Here is an 18,225-nt window from a genome sequence, read left to right as displayed (position 1 = left end):
GGGACTGGGTATTTATGTTTGTTCCAACACTTTCCTTTTCATATTCAGACAACACACCATGCTACCAATCAGCACAGAAACACACAATAGTCCACACTGGCTTGGCATCAGGAAGGGCATCTGGCCGTAAAATAGGGCCAAATCCACACATCCGACACTGTTGGACCCGCAACCCCACAGGTGTGGGAAAAGCAATAAAAGAAGAAGAAAGATTGATAGATCTAGTGCCTTGAGCTGAGCTTGTCTCTGATGCACCTCTTCAGCCACGTAATAATAATCCCTACTGTGATGTGCAAGATCATTGTCAGATGCATTATTAAATTTCTTTGATTATTAATAATCTTGACCATGATGGTCGGGATTGGATCCGTATTGACTTAGTAACAATAAATATGTTGGAAGATAGTCCGCCTAGTCAATACTATTCATTTATTTACCTTTCACCTTAACATCTAGTACATGTTTTGAGAATATAATGCATTCTCTTCCTCAGCTAGTAGATTAAAATTCATTATACAGTAAGACCTGACTAAAATACGGGGGCCCCCATTAAAATTCAAAACAATGAGTATGACAATGTGACATTTAAAAATTCTGGATAGTACAAACATAGAATTAAAATCCCATTTTGTCAAGTACAAATTAAAAACACAATATAGTCCAATTAATGTCTAATTAAATACAACGTCTTGTGATGATATGAATTCATAGTGTCCTTGAAGTTGCCTTGCGTACTTCAAAAATGTTGAGTTAAGGATGAATAAAATTGCATTAGAACTTGAAGTCCTGCCGATATCCACCGTTAATGGGTATTAAAATGATGTCTATTTAAATTAAAATATTGGATACAGCGTCGTATAATGATGTGAAATTACGGTGTCCTAGGAATTATAATACTATCTTGCGTAGTTCAATTGGATTTGTACAAGAATAAATGAAGTTGCGTTAAAACTTGGAGTCCTGCCATTATCTTCGGTTGATAGATGTATTATGCAGCCAGGTTGAAAATAGGTTAAAATGGTCTATAAAAAGGAAATGGATTGAAAATTAACAAAAGGCTCCGACATGAACAAATGAGAATACAACGGGGTAAAAATATTAAACCTTACCACTGTGATGATGTAAATGTTACGTGTGGCATGCATGTGTTAGATAGATGTTGAGGCACCTGATGTTGTTTGGCAACTGGTTACAGTATTACATTGGGTTGCGTTTGGATGGAAGGAGGGGTGGAAGGAACCGCCCCTGATACTACAGTCATACTTCCCCCCTTACACGCTTGACATCATTTGGCCTCTTACTAGGGTATTGGGTTACCAATTTAAACAACTGATTGTCTTCTGCAATGTGTTCATTTAGGTTGTTCTCATTATCAAATTTTTGCAATTTGTATATTTCTAATTTCTCTAGGGCATTCATTTGTTTGCCTTTGCTTAATGAATGTAATAAAGTCATATCACGTTCAATATTTGTGAAATGATGGTTGCTTTCATACATGTGTTCACACATTGCAGAGTATCTAGAATGTTTTCGTGCATTGACATGCTCTTTATACCGTACCACCACACTTCTACCTGACTGTCCGACATATTTTTTTCCGCAATCCTGGCACGACAGTTTGTATACTCCTGATTTACTGAACCTACTGTTGGTGTTTATGCTATTTGAATTGAACAATAAATTATTATTATTATTGTCTGTCCTAAAGGATACATGGATATTGTGTTTTCTAAATAGTTTAGCCAAACTATATGATTGTTTATTAATGTAAGTGAATGTAGCGAATTTCTTTTTTTCTTCCTTATTTACAAGTAGGGTGTTAGGTCTATTCACGACCTCACTCTTTATCCTATTGACATAGCTTTTGGGGTAACCGTTTCTTTTGGCAATATCTTGTATAATGTTTATCTCTTTATTAAAATCATTTCTGTTTAATGGTATTCTTACTGCTCTATTGATGTAGCTGTAAAATGCCGCTTTCTTATGTTCTCCTGGGTGGTTCGAGTCTTTCCTAATAAGAACATCTGTGTGTGTAGGTTTTCTAAATACTTGGTAAATCAGGTTTTTATTGTCTCTAGTTAATGTTACGTCTAAGTAGTTTAGACTTTTATTATCTTCCGACTCGATTGTAAACATTATATGTTTATCAAGGTTGTTTAATTGGTCTAACAGTTCGTTTGGCTTGAGTTCTTGTTCGTTAATGATAGCGAACGCGTCATCAACAAACCTTAACCATAAGTCTAATCCTTTTATTTTACCGATTATTTTATTAGATTCCATATGGTCCATAAATATATCTGCAAGGATACCAGACGCTGGTGATCCCATGGCCAACCCATTAACTTGTTTGTACACGTTGTTGTTGAAAGTAAAAAAGTTGTTTTCTAATATAAACTTTAATAAGTTGATGAATTCATCAATTTCTACTTTACTCAACGAACTATGTGTGTTTAAATTGTTCTTAACAATGTTGATAGTCTCCGTGATCGGAATATTCGAGTACATATCTTTCACATCAAAGCTATGGATAGTATTATATTGCGATAAAATTAAATTTTTTGTCCTATCACAAAAATCTATGGTATTGCGGAGACTTGTATCTACATTAAATCTGTAATGTTTCTTTAAAAACGTGTGTACAAATTTGGCCATTTTATATGTAGGACTGTTTCTGAAGTTAACAATCGGTCTAATAGGTATGCCTTCTTTGTGTACCTTAGGCATAGCCCTCAATTTCGGTAATCCTGGGTTCATATTTACCAAGCGTTTTGTTTCATTCGAATTCATCAAAAAATTAGTGTTAGCTAAAATTTGTTTGAAAGTCTTTTGCATGTTGTTAGTAGGGTCCTTCTTTATCTGACGAAGGTTGTCACCCTCCAGGAAATCATTCGTTTTACTAATGTAATCATCTTTATTCATTAAAACTATAGTGTTACCCTTGTCAGCTTTCGTGACAATTATGTTATTATCTTTAATCTTCTTATTAATCTTTCGGAGATTGTTATTAGTGTGGGTATCTGCGATGGTTTTATGTTCCATTATTTTACAAATTTTATTTTTAGCCTCGAACCTCATGTTCTCTTGTTCGTCTATGGGTACTTCTGCAATTGCTACTTCAGATTCCCCTATCAGTTTCACTAGTTCTCTATTTTGGACAGTCTAACTCGTGTGTGGCCAGTTATGTTTGGGACCTTTATTTAAGATTTCGACTTCGTCATCGTTGAAATCAACGTTGGTCAGGTTTTTGAGTGGCGGATAAAATGTGTGTGTTGTCGTGTATGTGTTGTTATTTCGTATTTCATCTTTGGTGATGCATTTGTCTTCAATGAGCCTCTGGTATTTTCTATCTAAAATATCTTGTTTTTTCTTTAATATTGTAAATAATGAGAGGTCAATGTTAAATTGCGCCTCCTCCCATTCCAGAGTCGAAATTTGACTAGTGATGAGTAGGTGTAATTCATAAAGCGTGTTGTTCAGCTTCGTTTTTTTAAGGTGTAAGAACCTGATTTCATTTTTAATCCACAAGTGATTTACTTTCCGCTGTGTTCTCATTTCATGACGCAGCAATCTACCTCTCTTTTGTACGGAATTCAAATGTTTAGGTATAACGTCACTTTTAATACATTTCTTAAGAAAATTCAGGTCTTTTGAAATACTAAGAATTTTAACCTTGGTGTTCTTAAATTTGTTTATCATTTTTCTAGCCTGGCTGGCATAATCATTATTAATAATCTTGACCATGATGGTCGGGATTGGATCCGTATTGACTTAGTAACAATAAATATGTTGGAAGATAGTCCGCCTAGTCAATACTATTCATTTATTTACCTTTCACCTTAACATCTAGTACATGTTTCGAGAATATAATGCATTCTCTTCCTCAGCTAGTAGATTAAAATTCATTATACAATAAGACCTGACTAAAATACGGGGGCCCCCGTATTTTAGTCAGGTCTTATTGTATAATGAATCCCCCGTATTTTAGTCAGGTCTTATTGTATAATGAATTTTAATCTACTAGCTGAGGAAGAGAATGCATTATATTCTCGAAACATGTACTAGATGTTAAGGTGAAAGGTAAATAAATGAATAGTATTGACTAGGCGGACTATCTTCCAACATATTTAAATTTCTTTGAAACAGAATTTCAACATATGTGTACAGGAATATGTGCTTTTTATACTTTTACTGACGATGTCCGAACATTCTGGCTTTCATGGGCTCCATACCTGATAAACTCATTTTTGTCTTGATGAAAAATGTTTCATCATAAAACTTGTAAACTCGTTCATGTTATCCATTTCACCACTAATAAGTTTTGTTGTGGCAATGCATATTGATTGTTGACCTGGAAACAACTCTGAATAGGGGTAAAGATTTCTCACATTCTTCACAATCGGGCAAATCAACTGTAATGAGATGGATTCATTGTGGTGTTAAGGGTGAAGCTTGTAGAGGAAAAGGCACATAACCAGTGCTCATCTTGATCTCATGAGCAGCAGGGAAAAATCCCATAAGCCAAAGTATGGCTGAATACTCCATAGGCCACCTATTATCTAGAGGTGTCCAGCTCCATGGCTAAATGGTTAGTGTGCTGGCCTTTGGTCACAGGGGTCCCAGGTTCGATTCCCGGCAGGGTCGGGATTTTTAACCATAATTGGTTAATTTCACTGGCACGGGGGGCTGGGTGTATGTGTTGTCTTCATCATAATTTCATCCTCGTCACGACGCGCAGGTCACCTACGGGAGTCAGATCAAAAGACCTGCATCTGGTGAGCCGAACTAGTCCTCAGGCACTCCCAGCACTAAAGGCCATATGCCATTTTTTTTAAACTTACTCTTCTAGTACCGGTAGTCATTCACGACTTGGAAGATAGTGACTGGAGGGGGTGGGGTGAAAACTCTGCACATGCTCACACACTCAGCCATACACATAATACCCAAGATAAACTGGCTTAATAGTCAAAGAAATGAAAGGTTGGAACAAAATGAGGAAAACGGAAACTTCTCGGGCAACTTGAGGGGCATCTTGTTAATCATATTCTACTTCAAGGGTGTTCCATCCTGAGCTGTTCTTCTGCTGGTCTAACAGCTGATGTGTTCTTAAAATACATGGGTTGAGTTTTTAATAATGGCAACTCTTTTTTTTTTTTTAGATACATAACATAGTTACAACGTTAAGCATTTTACAGGCCTTCAAAGTAATCACACTGTTGTGCAGTACTCGTTCCCAGCAATGTGGAAGCCTCTGAATGCCGTTGAGAGTGCGTGATCTCTGGAGGTCGCGGAGTGAGCGATCGGTGGCCTGGAGAATGTCATCCACTGTGTGGAAAGCGGACCCCTCGAAGTGGTGCTTTGACTGAGATCTGAAGAATAACGTTAATGGTATAGCACTTCCCAGCCCAGCAACTGAATAATTGTCACAGCTCCTGCTGCATGCGGCCTCGCATTGTCATGCTGAATGATGGGTGGGTTATTCAGGAAATGTCTTTGTTTTCTTCTTAACCTTTTCATTGCTGAGATAAATTCTCTTTTGTAAAAGCCCTGTGCTGAATTATTTTTAATAATTAACTTCAATACATAAAAGTCTGAAATAAGATGGGAAAAACCAGAGGGTTCTTGCCTGCTTGTCAAATATTTTTATACTAAATATGGAAGGCCCTAAACTGATTTTTCTAACACAAAATTAGCTATATGTTGCACAGGAAATTCAAGGTTGTCCAACATAAAAGGCCATCAATTGAACAAAAATCGAACTAATAATTAAAAATAACAGTAAGAAGCTCAACTTACATGTTTCAGTAGCTACAGGTGGTCCTAGCTGCCCACTTCCAAGCACCGATATATAACTAAACTGAAGACAATAACTTCAGGGGTGTCTAAAATGAGTAAAAATGCATCTAACTTTTACAGTAAAAGATTATTCAAGATAAAACACTGAGAATGCATTAAAAATTCCTATACATCTTGGTTTGATATCAAAATAAAAAATGGTCCAGACCAGTTAATCAAGGGTTGTACAAAACTGGTAATTCCAAAACTGTGGGTAGCCTACATTTTTTCAAATCACATGTCTGCTTTGGAAGTGTTCATTCGCACGAAACAAGTTCATCTCCTTCAGTACCTTACTAAGGTATGGTAGTTTACGAAGCAGGGGTGTACACAGAGTTCAACGTCGCATTTTTCACACATATATCTACTTTCTTTCCTCTTTTTCTCATCAAGTGTGGTGTTTGAACACACATGGCAGTACCTGGCAGGAAATCTCTTCTTCGGGGTGGGTGGTACAGGGGAAGGAAAATGTCTCTCTGTCAGTCTAAGCGGTTTGTCCCCGGCTGGTTGGACAACTTCTGTTCTTTCATTATAATCGGTGTCATCACTATCATCATTATTCTCGAAATCACTAAAATCGGAATATTCATCTTCCGATTCTAATGTGGATAGCACTCTTACAACCTCGGATTCGGTAAGATCATGCGCTTTACTGGCGGTCGACATACTGTAGCTTACTCACCCCTGATGCGGGCCTCACTGCTAGCTTGCACGCCGGGCATACCGCAGAGCAGCTCGTAAAGCAGAGTGTCGTATTTATCTCAATAACTCATGAATGAATCAACAGATTGTCATTTCGTAAGCTCCTGTCTACTGCAGAAAGATGCATGTATCCGCCCATGGAGTTTGAATGACTTCTTATTTCAACATTGGGAGTATTGCGTTGATAAAATCAGAAGAATGTCACGCTCGCAATATTATGGGCGCAGCAGAGCAGCGGTCACTCTCCGCACTCGCAATTGCGAGCGCAGCAATGTAAAGGAAAGCTACTACCAGGTTCGTTTTGCAAAAAGGCACAGTAATACTTGCATTAATGGTATGTCCTTGGGGAACAGTATATTTTATGATAACACCATCCTAGTCGTAGGCAACGATCAGCATGGCCTTCACATTCGTTCCAGTCAGTCAAACCGTTACTTTTTGCGGTGACCCGTGATGACTCCAATCGTTTGAATGACGTTTCACCTGTGGTTCATAAGCATTGGCCCAGGTCTCGCCAATCCACTGTAAGAAGGCCTCACCTTCACGTTCAGAGATGCCAACTATTACAATTCAATCATAATAATTACAAAATACCCCTCATAATTACGCCTTTACGAATCGCACACTACAAATTACGATTTTTGTTGATTTTTAAATCTAAGTGTATGAAGTGTTCAAAAGGATACACAAGGAATGTCATTACAGCTTGAATTCTCAGAATATATTATTTTTGATTTCTCAGTAATCATTTATACCCCTTTCCTGTCCATCGTTTAAGAATATTCCGAGTTTTCACGCGCCAAACGCAGTGTGTGCTTCCAGTACCAGAAAAATAGCCACCTGTGAAGTGGTATATCTTGCTGAGTTGTTGTCATTGTTCGTTACATGACCAGACTTCCATGCAAGTATGCAAGTTCTTTTGTCTTTGTTTGGCAAAGTAGTGACAAACTCGGTTTCATTGTGAATACTGTGTGCGTGACTGTTGAAGTATTTATTGCAATTTCGGTTGCCAAATTTACATATATTACTCTTCAAGAATTTATGCTAATCGTGTGTTATGAAAGGGGAAAGGTTTGGAATAATGAAATTTCTTCTGCAGGAAAATACGTATGATGACGTTACCGTGACTAGTGAAATTAGTAATAAACCAAAAATAGTTCAAAAATTTACTGCGTTTACTGCATTCCTCAAAATCTCATTCATACATATTTTGTAGTATGTGTAGTCGCGATTTTTCAGATGCGCATGATGAGGAAGAACAAGAATGAATATGAACACTGAACTGTTAAATGCTCTGTTAGGGCAGAGGATGCACATTATATCAAAAGAAAAAACATGTCACCAGTGTACGTTTACCAAACAGGAACTACAGGCTGCTAAGGGAGCAACTACAGTACTCAACAAAAGAAATGATCCTTCAACCTCCACTTAGATATGTACTGCAGATCACATGTTACTTTAGGAGGTAAGAAGCATACACTCTTTATATGCCAGTCTTTAAATATTTTACATCTGGTTGATTTGTATGTTGTTCATTGATTTTTCAATGATATGTTAGTTAGTAAGATCTCAGGTGGAAAAAAAATACTACACCCCCCCATGCCCTAGCGGCTGCATTACGAATTGCCTTTCTTGAAAGTTGGCATCTCTGTGTTCATAGCGCTCCAAGTGCGTACCATTTGCATCATATCGCAGCCATTTTTGATGTTCGGTCAAATCATGTGGAACCCATTTGGAGGCGATTTCCGCATTCCCAGCCACTTCTTCAGGATTTGCAGCACATTCGAAGGTGCCAGCCCTGTGTCATTGGCCAATTCACGAATTGTGATGTTCAGATCCTCCAGTACTAATGCATTCACATTCTGCACACCATCATCACTTACTGCAGGATGACCAGGCCAGGGCATGTCTGTCACATTTTTTGTCTGTCTTTGAATGAAGCCATTTATCCATCGTGCTACCGTATGGTAAGGTAATACAATTGTTATTGTCACTGCACACGTACATGGCGTGTAGAGGGCAAGTTCATTTAGGCTGAGGGAGGGTGGGTATCTAAGCTACCTCAGGTATACAATATATATCCTGAATACGATTCATGACATTGTTACAGCATAGTTGTCACTATTAAAATATCAACCCATGTATTTGATTTTTCTGTGGAAATACAGAAGAGAAGATGGCAAACAAATAAAAAAAAGAAATATAAAGATTTAATTTACCTGATTGGTTACTGATTTTTCTTCCATAACTGGTATCTGACAATAAGGAAGGGTGACCAACATGCCACAGACCAGAAAATGGTATGCATCACTGTCGTCCGTACAAAGCCCCGGTACTTGAAAGGTAGATTCTAGAAGTAATATAGAATCTGAATCATTACCTCCTCTCACTTTGAAAAAACAATATTGAGATGCACAAATCTCAGTGCCGTTAAAAGTTTAAGATGGCTAATAATTTTGTTCTTTTGTTGTCTATTAAAACTTATATGTAGCAACTCTGCACTATGTCAGTATACCTGTCAAAGGGTTCAATATTTCACTCTGTACCCATATGTACTATGGTCGTCCGACAAGAAGACACGTGGATGAGGAGTAAGGGGTGCAAGGGGTAAGCATGGCTGCTGTGCATGCACCAGTCTCAATTCTCAAGGTCTGACAGTAAACATTGGTTCTGTCTGCGGTGATTCTTGCGAGCTGAGGTGCTGTTGTGAAGTTTCAAAGCAGTAGTGCAATTATGCTTTAGTTACATAATGTACTCTAAGCACTGCATAATGAACAGATTGGTAATGAGCATGCATCTGTTTCAGAGAACTCGCACTAACATGACTAATGTTTGTAGCTTAGTGTAGTATCTGTTACCCACAAGCTGCCGCGACTTCTCGTCAGACACATATAGTGTACAGTCTGTATACATATAGTCTAGAAGACTTCTGTGAGCACAATGACTACATCTTTCAAAATTGTATTTCCTTGCTATAATTTTTTTTTTTTTTTTTTTTTTTTGCTAGGGGCTTTACGTCGCGCCAACACAGATAGGTCTTATGGCGACGATCCTTGCTATAATCAATGCATTTGAGATGAAGATAAGTAAAACAAAGACTAGAAATGACCACCACTAGGAAAGAAACCAACTCAAACATATTTTTAGAAGGAGAAAAATTAGAATCAGTTTCTCACTTCAAGTACCTCAGAAGCACAATCTGCAAAGACACCACTGTCAAGCAGGAATACTCAGCAGGACACAGAAAGCATCAAACTTTTACAATCAAGTCAAAAATCTACTATGGGACTGCAAAATACCACAAAAAGCAAAAACAACCTGTACCATACCTACTTTATACCAATTCTCACATATGGTTTAGAGGCATGACTGTAATAAACTTACTACAACAGAATTCAGACAACAGAAATGAAATTCATTAGAACTATGAATCAAACTACTCAAAAAGATAAAATCAGGAATAAAGTGAACAGGAAGGCAGGTGGCATTTGAGGTCCCTATATCCACTGTAATAAAGAAGCATAGACTGCAGTGGTATGGGCACATTATGAGAATGAAGAGCAAGAGACCAGCCAGAAAATACTTCGACCTTACTGTCCAAGGAAAAAGACCAAGGAGAAGGCCAAGGAAATGCTGGATAGACACAGTGAAATCAGATAGGAAGGAGAGAGGTCTCAAGTGGGAAGATGTTCTAGAACAGAAGATGTATCTAGACAGGAAGAGATGGCAAGTGCTTGTATACCACACCTGTGAAACTGGAGTTGGAAAATGATGATTATGATTAGAAACTTCTTCAATGTTGATCTCCATTTTGCAGTAAGTCCGTAAGGATTACTTGCTCAAACCAACATTTGCTACACATTTTTTAATAGTAAATGAATTACCAGTACCTCTTCAATACACTTTCATCCACTTGCTGCACAGTTGTCCTCAGCAACTAACTCTCAGGATAAGAACTTTTGGCTTTTTGTGCCCATTACCAACTTTGAGATATAAAAGGCTAAAGCAGACAATATTACACAACAGTCATCATGTACACAGAAGACCTCATCAGAAAAGTAAGAGAATATATCAGAAAGTACACCTTGCTGCACATACTTTAAATGCTCAAACTAAACTACATGTGCAAGACATTTCAGTAAGCCCATTATCAACTACATATATACCCCAGCCTACAAACTGGGCTAATCTATTGACAAGGTAATCATACAAGACTTTGAACTTGACTCAGAGACATGCTTAAAGAATAGTATCAACCTGATACAGAAAATAAGAAACCCTGAAGATTCCACACGACTCGCCGCTATGTAATTAATTAATTATAATTCCCATCTCCCATAATCTCAGAAACCATAGATCCAGGAGAGAGTGTTGTTTATTGTGATCTTAATTTTCAATACATGCAGTTTACAAAACTGAATATTCTATAGCATAATTGAAAAACATGCAGTAAAAACACAGACGAATAAGGTGTCCAGAAAATATCAAGAATCAGATTTTAATTAACATTTGTGGTTTAAAAATTGAGCAGAGAAAGAATGGCTGAAAGGAGTGTTAGAAAGATTATTGTAAAAACTGAAACTTCTCTCAGACATGCTATTGAGGTTCATCGGATACCCTGGAAATATGACCCCCCAAAGAGGTCACCACATTAGTCATCTTCAGTCCCTCCATATCATGTCCGACTCCTGAAATGAATAATAATAATAATAATAATAATAATAATAATAATAATAATATAGACTATTGAAAGAAAAACAAAACACATGCAGACTAATAGAACTACGATGATAAATTAATTATATTTTGTTAGGAATGAAGCCATACTTTTCAATGTCGACTTAGTTAAATGTACCAAAACTTTTCAGTCAGTCAAAAACACTGCATTGACTCGTTGTCAGTAGTATGCGACGAACCACCCATGCACACAAAATAGCAGGACTGAATACAGTGATACACAGAGCTGTGTCCATACCAATGAGCACAACAAATTTCAATGACAAGATAAAAATCATTAAACAAATTGCAAAAGAAAACAACCACCCTCCAGGCACAGTAGATAAAATATTAAATAAACATAAGAAAAATCGCCAGAAAACCACCACACATGACAAAGAAAAATATGTGGTTCTCAACTACGTTAACAAGAACACGTACAAAGTAGCTAATATTTTCAAGAAACAAGATTTAAAAGTAGCCTTTAGAATGAAGAACACACTACAGAGACACATCAGCAAGTGCAACATAAACAAAAAGACCCTTTCTCAAAGTCAGGAGTATATGAACTCAAGTGCCAAGAACCTAACTGCAATGCCACATATATAGGTCAAATGAAACATAATTTCCATCTAAAGTTAAAAACTTCATGGTTGTTCCGTATTGAACTGAGAATCACACAAGTAATTTTAATGTAAGGAAATCCACCTTTTCAATACATACAAAACTATTGCACATAAGTTATAGTATAAAATTACTATTATGAAGGTATCAGTTTCGACATTTCTTCAGTGTCATCATCAGCCTTTTGTAAAACAGTGATACACAGGGCTGTGACCATACCAATGAGCACAACAGATTTCAATGACGAGATACAGATCATTAAACAAATCGTGAATGAAATTCACATTTATTCTCTTGCTTGGTTTTACGAAAGGCTGATGATGACATTAAAGACATGTTGAAACCGGTACCTTCATAATAATAAAAATGTTGTAGTATAACTTATGTGCAACAGTTTGGTATGTATTGAAAAGGTGGGTTTCTTTACATAATTTCCACACAAAATACAAAGAACACAAAAAACGCAATCAGATATAATTGGCATTCAGCCTTCGGGGAGCACATATATGACTGTTCACACCATTCCACAGACATCAACACAGATCTAAAAATTTTACACATCGAAAATAAAAGTAAATCTTTGAATATAAAGGAAGCAATCAAAATTGGCATCATAAAAGGTACTAATGTAACCAACCTAAATCACCATACACACTTAAATAAATTCTCCCCCTCTTTGCTCTACTCACATAACATCTGGACAACACTTACTCATTAAATTAGCTTTTATCATGATAATAACATTTAATAGCTAGTCTCTATTTCAATTCCTTACTTTATTCACCTAAAATCATTAACTTGCATTCATCCATGTTACATAAAAGTACATTTTAACATGAAGTAGATAACCTTTTTTCCCCTCTCTAGTGTTGATAGAAGGTTCCACAGTGCTCCACGCGCTCCGCCCTACCTCCCCTTCCCCTCTCAACGGTAGGGTATACTAGATTTTAACATCCGATAGGAAAGATCCACAATGCTCCACACGAGGCCTCCCATGCTTCCCGTCCCCTCTCCGCGAGCAGTGTGCTTTACTCAAAACTTTCCATTTGCCTCTCCATGCTCACAGTCCTGAAATAGTGTTTGGTGATAATGGACTTAGCATTGGCAGTCTAGATAAGTACGTAAGTTTTTCATTATATTAATACTTGTAAATTTATTTTTTGTCATTACTGGTTCATGTTATCACCAAACTCTCTATCATTGACAACTTTACGCAACGTAAACAATACTGTACATATATAAGCATGTTTTAAGTGTTTGATAGAATCTGAAGATGTTCTTGTAGAACGAAACATATCATTCTTTGTATAATAGTGTGTATTTTTACAGGTATGTTTATAGTGTTATACTGTAATTGCAGTGTGTTGTCAGACTGAAAAGTTTTTGTTACATTTAAATTAATTATATGCTATAACTCTAATCTACGTACATAATGGTTCTAGATTTCAATGTAGTTATACTGTCCAGGTTGCCTTAGGGACAATTCTGTTACAAACTAGCATTTATCACTTCTTTTCCTTCCACCAGCTTACTACTCCCCATTCCCCTAATAATGTTGAATAATTTTGCAACTCTTCCTGGGTGCATCCACTCTCTGTTCAGTAACTTTACAATTGTATACAGCTGATTTTCATTATCAATTTTTCTTATATCCTCCTCGTCTATACATTTCTCTTGTATTTGCCTTGTCTCTAAACAATCCTTTGTAATGTGTGCCTATTTCATTTCTTCAGACATAGTAAACATTTATTTTCATCTCTATTTTATCTGTAAACATTTATATTCATCTCTATTTTATCTGTAGGCTATGTTTTATTTTTCTGTGCTGCCATTAACCACTACATTATATCCCTCATTCTCCTCTTTATTATAATATCTATATTTATCCTCATTTTCCCCATTACATTACAAAATTCTTCTAGTAACCTCTTTTACACTGTGAAGCAGTCTGCTTTTCAATATCTTTAACTCTTTCAGCTATTTTCTTTTGCATATTCTTAGTTGCTCTATGAAGTCCTTTCCCAGAGGTATCCCATTCCTACGTTTCCAAAATGTTCCATGTCCCATCCACCCAGTACCCTCAGTTCTGATATTTAATTTGGTGTTGGTAGGCTATGTCACCTGATCCCAACTTCAGTCTCTACCAATACTTGATTATCTTTTTAACAAAATCTGTTTGCAGACTTACATTGTTGTACATCACTCCACAGTTAGCTGTACAACTGGGTAATCCCATAATTATTTTAGCAAATCTCGTAATTGCATCAAGTGTATAAACTTTCCCTTCAACTCACCAGATCTCTGCTCTTTACAACACCCTAGATTTAACTAACACATTAAAAACATTATTATACACTCTAGTCAGTGTTGGGCACCTTTTTATCCAAAATGTTAATAGCTGACAGTGCACTCATACCCTTTAGTTTAGCTCCTTTTTATTTGTTGTGCCCATTTTCCATTTCCATTTAATGTCATACCCAAATACTCTACTTTTTTGACAACTTTTAATCTCGTCTGGCCCATCCACCATTTTTCATTGTTTGGCAATTTATATTCTTTTTTTTTCACATAAGATTACCTTGGTTTTCTGTACCTTTAATTTTTAAATTCCACACTTTACAGTAATTTACCATTGAATTTCTACTACCCTGCATGCTAGCGGGATTCAATGTGAGCAGAAGGATGTCATCCGCAAAAATGAGACCTGGAATATCTTGGTTCTCAAGACTTGGGTAAAACCCTGACTCGAAGCCTTTCGATTGAAAAATATTGCTTATAAGCAATAAGAACAGAATAGGTGACAACTTACAACCCTGTTTCAGCGCTATTTTAGAGAATATTTCCCCAATTACTATTTCCTCCTTCATTTTGAATGAGCACTTCACTTCTGAATAGGCCTATATATTCTCAACCGCTCTTATCATCTTATGAGACAACCCTATCCTTCTCATCTTTGCTACAACAGCGCCCTTGCTCATGGAATCAAAATGCTTTCTCCAAGTCAATAGCAGTAGTATACAATTTTCCACCTTTCCTTTTTACATATTTATCCAATATTGTTTTCACCACAAAAATATTATCAGTTGTCCTCATTCTTTCTCTGAAACCTGACTGGAGTCTCTCCAGGATTGAGCCCCTATCAGCCCACTTTATGATTCTTTTTCCCAACACACCTGTGTAGATTTTACTTAATGTATCTAAAAACATTATGCCCCTATAATTATTTGGGTTAGATTCTTCTCCTGTCTTTTTATAGATTGGGCAAATCACTCCCTCTAGCCAAGATTTGGGAAATTCTCCCCATTCAAATATTCTGTTACTTTCTACGATATCCTTATTCTTTGCCACTTGCTTCCAAAATTCATTAGTGATACCCAAAATTGCTCCTGATCTAACCTTTCTTAGCTTTCTCTAAAACCTCTCTTACTTCTTCTATCAATATTTCCTTATCTAATATAGGCACAGTACACCCCAGCCTTCCCAATATTCCATTTCCTTCTGTTTTTGGTCTCCACCCATCTTCACCACCCAATAATTTCTTATAGTACTCTACCCAGTTAGCATGACTTATTTCAGCCTGTTGAGGAAGTTTTTGCATTCTGCACATCCTCTTAATTGTACTTCGCACTTTCCTACTTTCATTATGTTTAGAATTTCTGTTCAGCTCAACAACTCTTTGCTTCTTTCACTCTGAGTTATATACATTTATCCGTATTCTTTCCTTCTGTTACAAAATTCCATCCTTTGATTTTATCCACCATGCTTCCTATATGCCTTTGATGCTTTCATTGCTTTGTACTTTTTATGCCTGCATTCATCATTGTACTATCCCTTTCCTATTATCCTCTTCCTCTCCTTTACCCACTTTTCTCCCCCCCCCCCCCCCTCATAACTTTACAGTATTTTCTATTAGTTTTACTGCTGCACCTGTTAGGTTATTCTTGATTATTTAGTCTATTCCAATTTTCACTATCTGACCTATTTCTCCCTCATAATAGTTCATAAACTCTTTCTTTAGCTCCTTTCTTCACCTGTATTTAGCAACTGATCTTTCCTTGAATTTTATCATACTGCTTATTAAGGCACTGCCTTCTCTATCATTTACTCTGACAATAATTGGTAAGTGATGTGACTCTCCCCATTCATCAGCCTACATGGTCATAATCATAGGCAACGCATTTCTAGAACATAGAGCCAAATCTATAATTTCGTCACCATACCACCACCCATTCAAAATATATAGTTTTACGGTACCACACAGCTTTTCACAACTTTTCACCATTTTTATTTTTCCATTTTTTTTTTTTTATTTTTTTTTTTTTTTTATTTTTTTTTTTTTTTTTTTTTTTTTTTTTTTCACATATACTTCATCTGCATCTTTGTCATACAACAGTTTCTGATCTGTAACCCTCGCATTGAAGTCCCCCATTAGCAGAATGTCTATGTCCTCAAAAATATTTTGAATCCTATTAATTTCTAGTGCCAACTCTTCAAGGAAATCCTTTTTCGCAAATAGAGAGGCCTCAGGAGGGTTGGAGATGAAACCGATACATAAGTCTCACTCATTCTCCTCATAAAATTTTATTTTAAACCAAATCATATCCTCTATTTCCAATTCAATACAGTCTGTTTTATCTTGTAAATCCTCCCTTACCAAAATCATTATTCCACCAGGATATCTACCCTTGCTAGCTCGCCTTTCTTTTGTCTTAGAATAAACTGTAAACTCTTCTATCTTATTTCGTGGTGGGATGGGCTTTCCATGCAAGCTTCCCAACAACTCTTTAAAAGATTCATTTTCTAGTTTAGTTCTTCAATACTGATACACCCTATCTAGCTATTTCTTCCTCCCCTGCATCTCACTCTGACTGCCTGCCTTACTCCTCATAATCCTAGTTACACCCAGTTCAACAGAGCTTTCATCTAGTGTACTAACCCTTTCCCTATCAGAGCCATCCTCATTTCGTTTACCTTTTCTCTGCCAGAAATCCTTCAGTCTCACACGCCTGCGTTTGGGAGTTGTGTCTCTTGCAGCATCAGCACTCACTTGCCGCTGAAGGTCAGCATGGCTGCACTCCCTGCTGGTTGTCTCTGAGTCAGCTTCTTCCTCTCTCTGTCCTCTTCAATTCACTTCCTGGTCACTGTGCACTGCTCAGCGCTCTGCTGATCACAGTTGCCTCATGCATTTACATTCCTCATTGGCCAACATATTGTGTGTTGTACGTCCTTTAACTGCTCCACCGACCATGCTCTAGTCCACTTCCCGTTACCCACCACTAATTTGTTACCCCTTATGTAGGCGATTAGTCACAAACTCCTAGCCTTTCCCAGATGGAACTGGAGCGTTTTCTGGTTCCTAAAGGCTTCTTTCTCCAGCTGCTGTTTGATCCATAGCTTTTCACCTTTCAATTGGCATGTATTGTCCAAAATCTTCTTCACCAATAAGGTTGAAACGAACCTCACTTTCACCGGTCTCTTGCCTATTGTCTTCCCCATTCGCTGAATCTCGTCATTGTTGGCTTCCCTGTCGTTGATCTTCAACCTCTCATTTATTAGCTCTAGCACTTTAAGTACTAGCTCTTCTTTAGTGTCCTCAGGTAACCCATATACAAAAACATCTTTCTTGCGAGTTTCCTGCTGGAGCTTACTCTCTTACCACCTCAGTTCTTTTATATCTTCTTCATTTCTCTTAACCTTATCCCGCAAACTTGATACTTCCTTATTGCTTTGGACCACCAGTTCTGTTACATTTATTAGCTCCTCTTTCATACAGTCCTTTGTGTCTCAGTTCACTGGCTTGTTCCTGTAGGAGCTCTCTTGTTTGCTCTGCTTGGGCCTTGACAATTTCTCTTATCTTCTCCATCTCTTCCCATCCCATTGTTCCAGCAGGACCAGGTCCAGGGTTCATCTCCACCCCTTCAATGACCAACAGCACTGCCATCATTGAAGCTGCCATTAGAATTGAAATAAGTCCCACTTGCTGTTCGGCACTGGGTTCCATATTACACCTTGCTGGCCTGCCCCTACCATGCCAACAAAGTATCGCTGCCCAGTACTGTTCACTTGCTTGATGAACACGATTACTTGCACGATTACTACTGGACGCAACTCGCCACTAGCTTATCAGCTCCATGGCTAATGGTTACTATGCTGCCCATTGGTTCAAGAGGCCCTGAATTTGATTCCCAAATGGGTTGGGAATTTTAACCTTCATTGTTTAATTCCTCTGGTTTGGGGGCTGGGTATTTGTGCCATCTTCAACATTAGAATTAATGTAACATTACAGTTGTGCAGGTCGGCTACAGGGCGTCAACTCGAAAATTCTGTACCAAGCCTCTCTGGAGGCCATAC

The 18,225-nt window shown here is 37.3% G+C and overlaps 1 protein-coding gene and 1 long non-coding RNA gene across 2 annotated transcripts in view; one reads left to right on the top strand and one right to left on the bottom strand.

The window, feature by feature from the left end:
• The window catches only part of Mccc2 (methylcrotonyl-CoA carboxylase subunit 2), a 229,001-nt gene that overhangs the window by 49,675 nt on the left and 161,101 nt on the right, over nucleotides 1–18,225 (top strand). The window lies entirely within an intron of this gene.
• Nucleotides 1–18,225, bottom strand: part of LOC136873909 (uncharacterized) — an 86,560-nt gene that overhangs the window by 49,390 nt on the left and 18,945 nt on the right. Inside the window, exon 2 of the long non-coding RNA XR_010860199.2 lies at nucleotides 8,754–8,884. This is a non-coding gene — a long non-coding RNA (uncharacterized lncRNA). The remainder of the gene's footprint in view (nucleotides 1–8,753; nucleotides 8,885–18,225) is intronic.

Source organism: Anabrus simplex, chromosome 5 (assembly GCF_040414725.1).
Source record: "Anabrus simplex isolate iqAnaSimp1 chromosome 5, ASM4041472v1, whole genome shotgun sequence".
Lineage (NCBI taxonomy): Eukaryota > Metazoa > Arthropoda > Insecta > Orthoptera > Tettigoniidae > Anabrus > Anabrus simplex.
The sequence above is the reverse complement of the archived record's forward strand: the minus strand, read 5'-3'. Positions and strand labels throughout refer to the sequence as shown.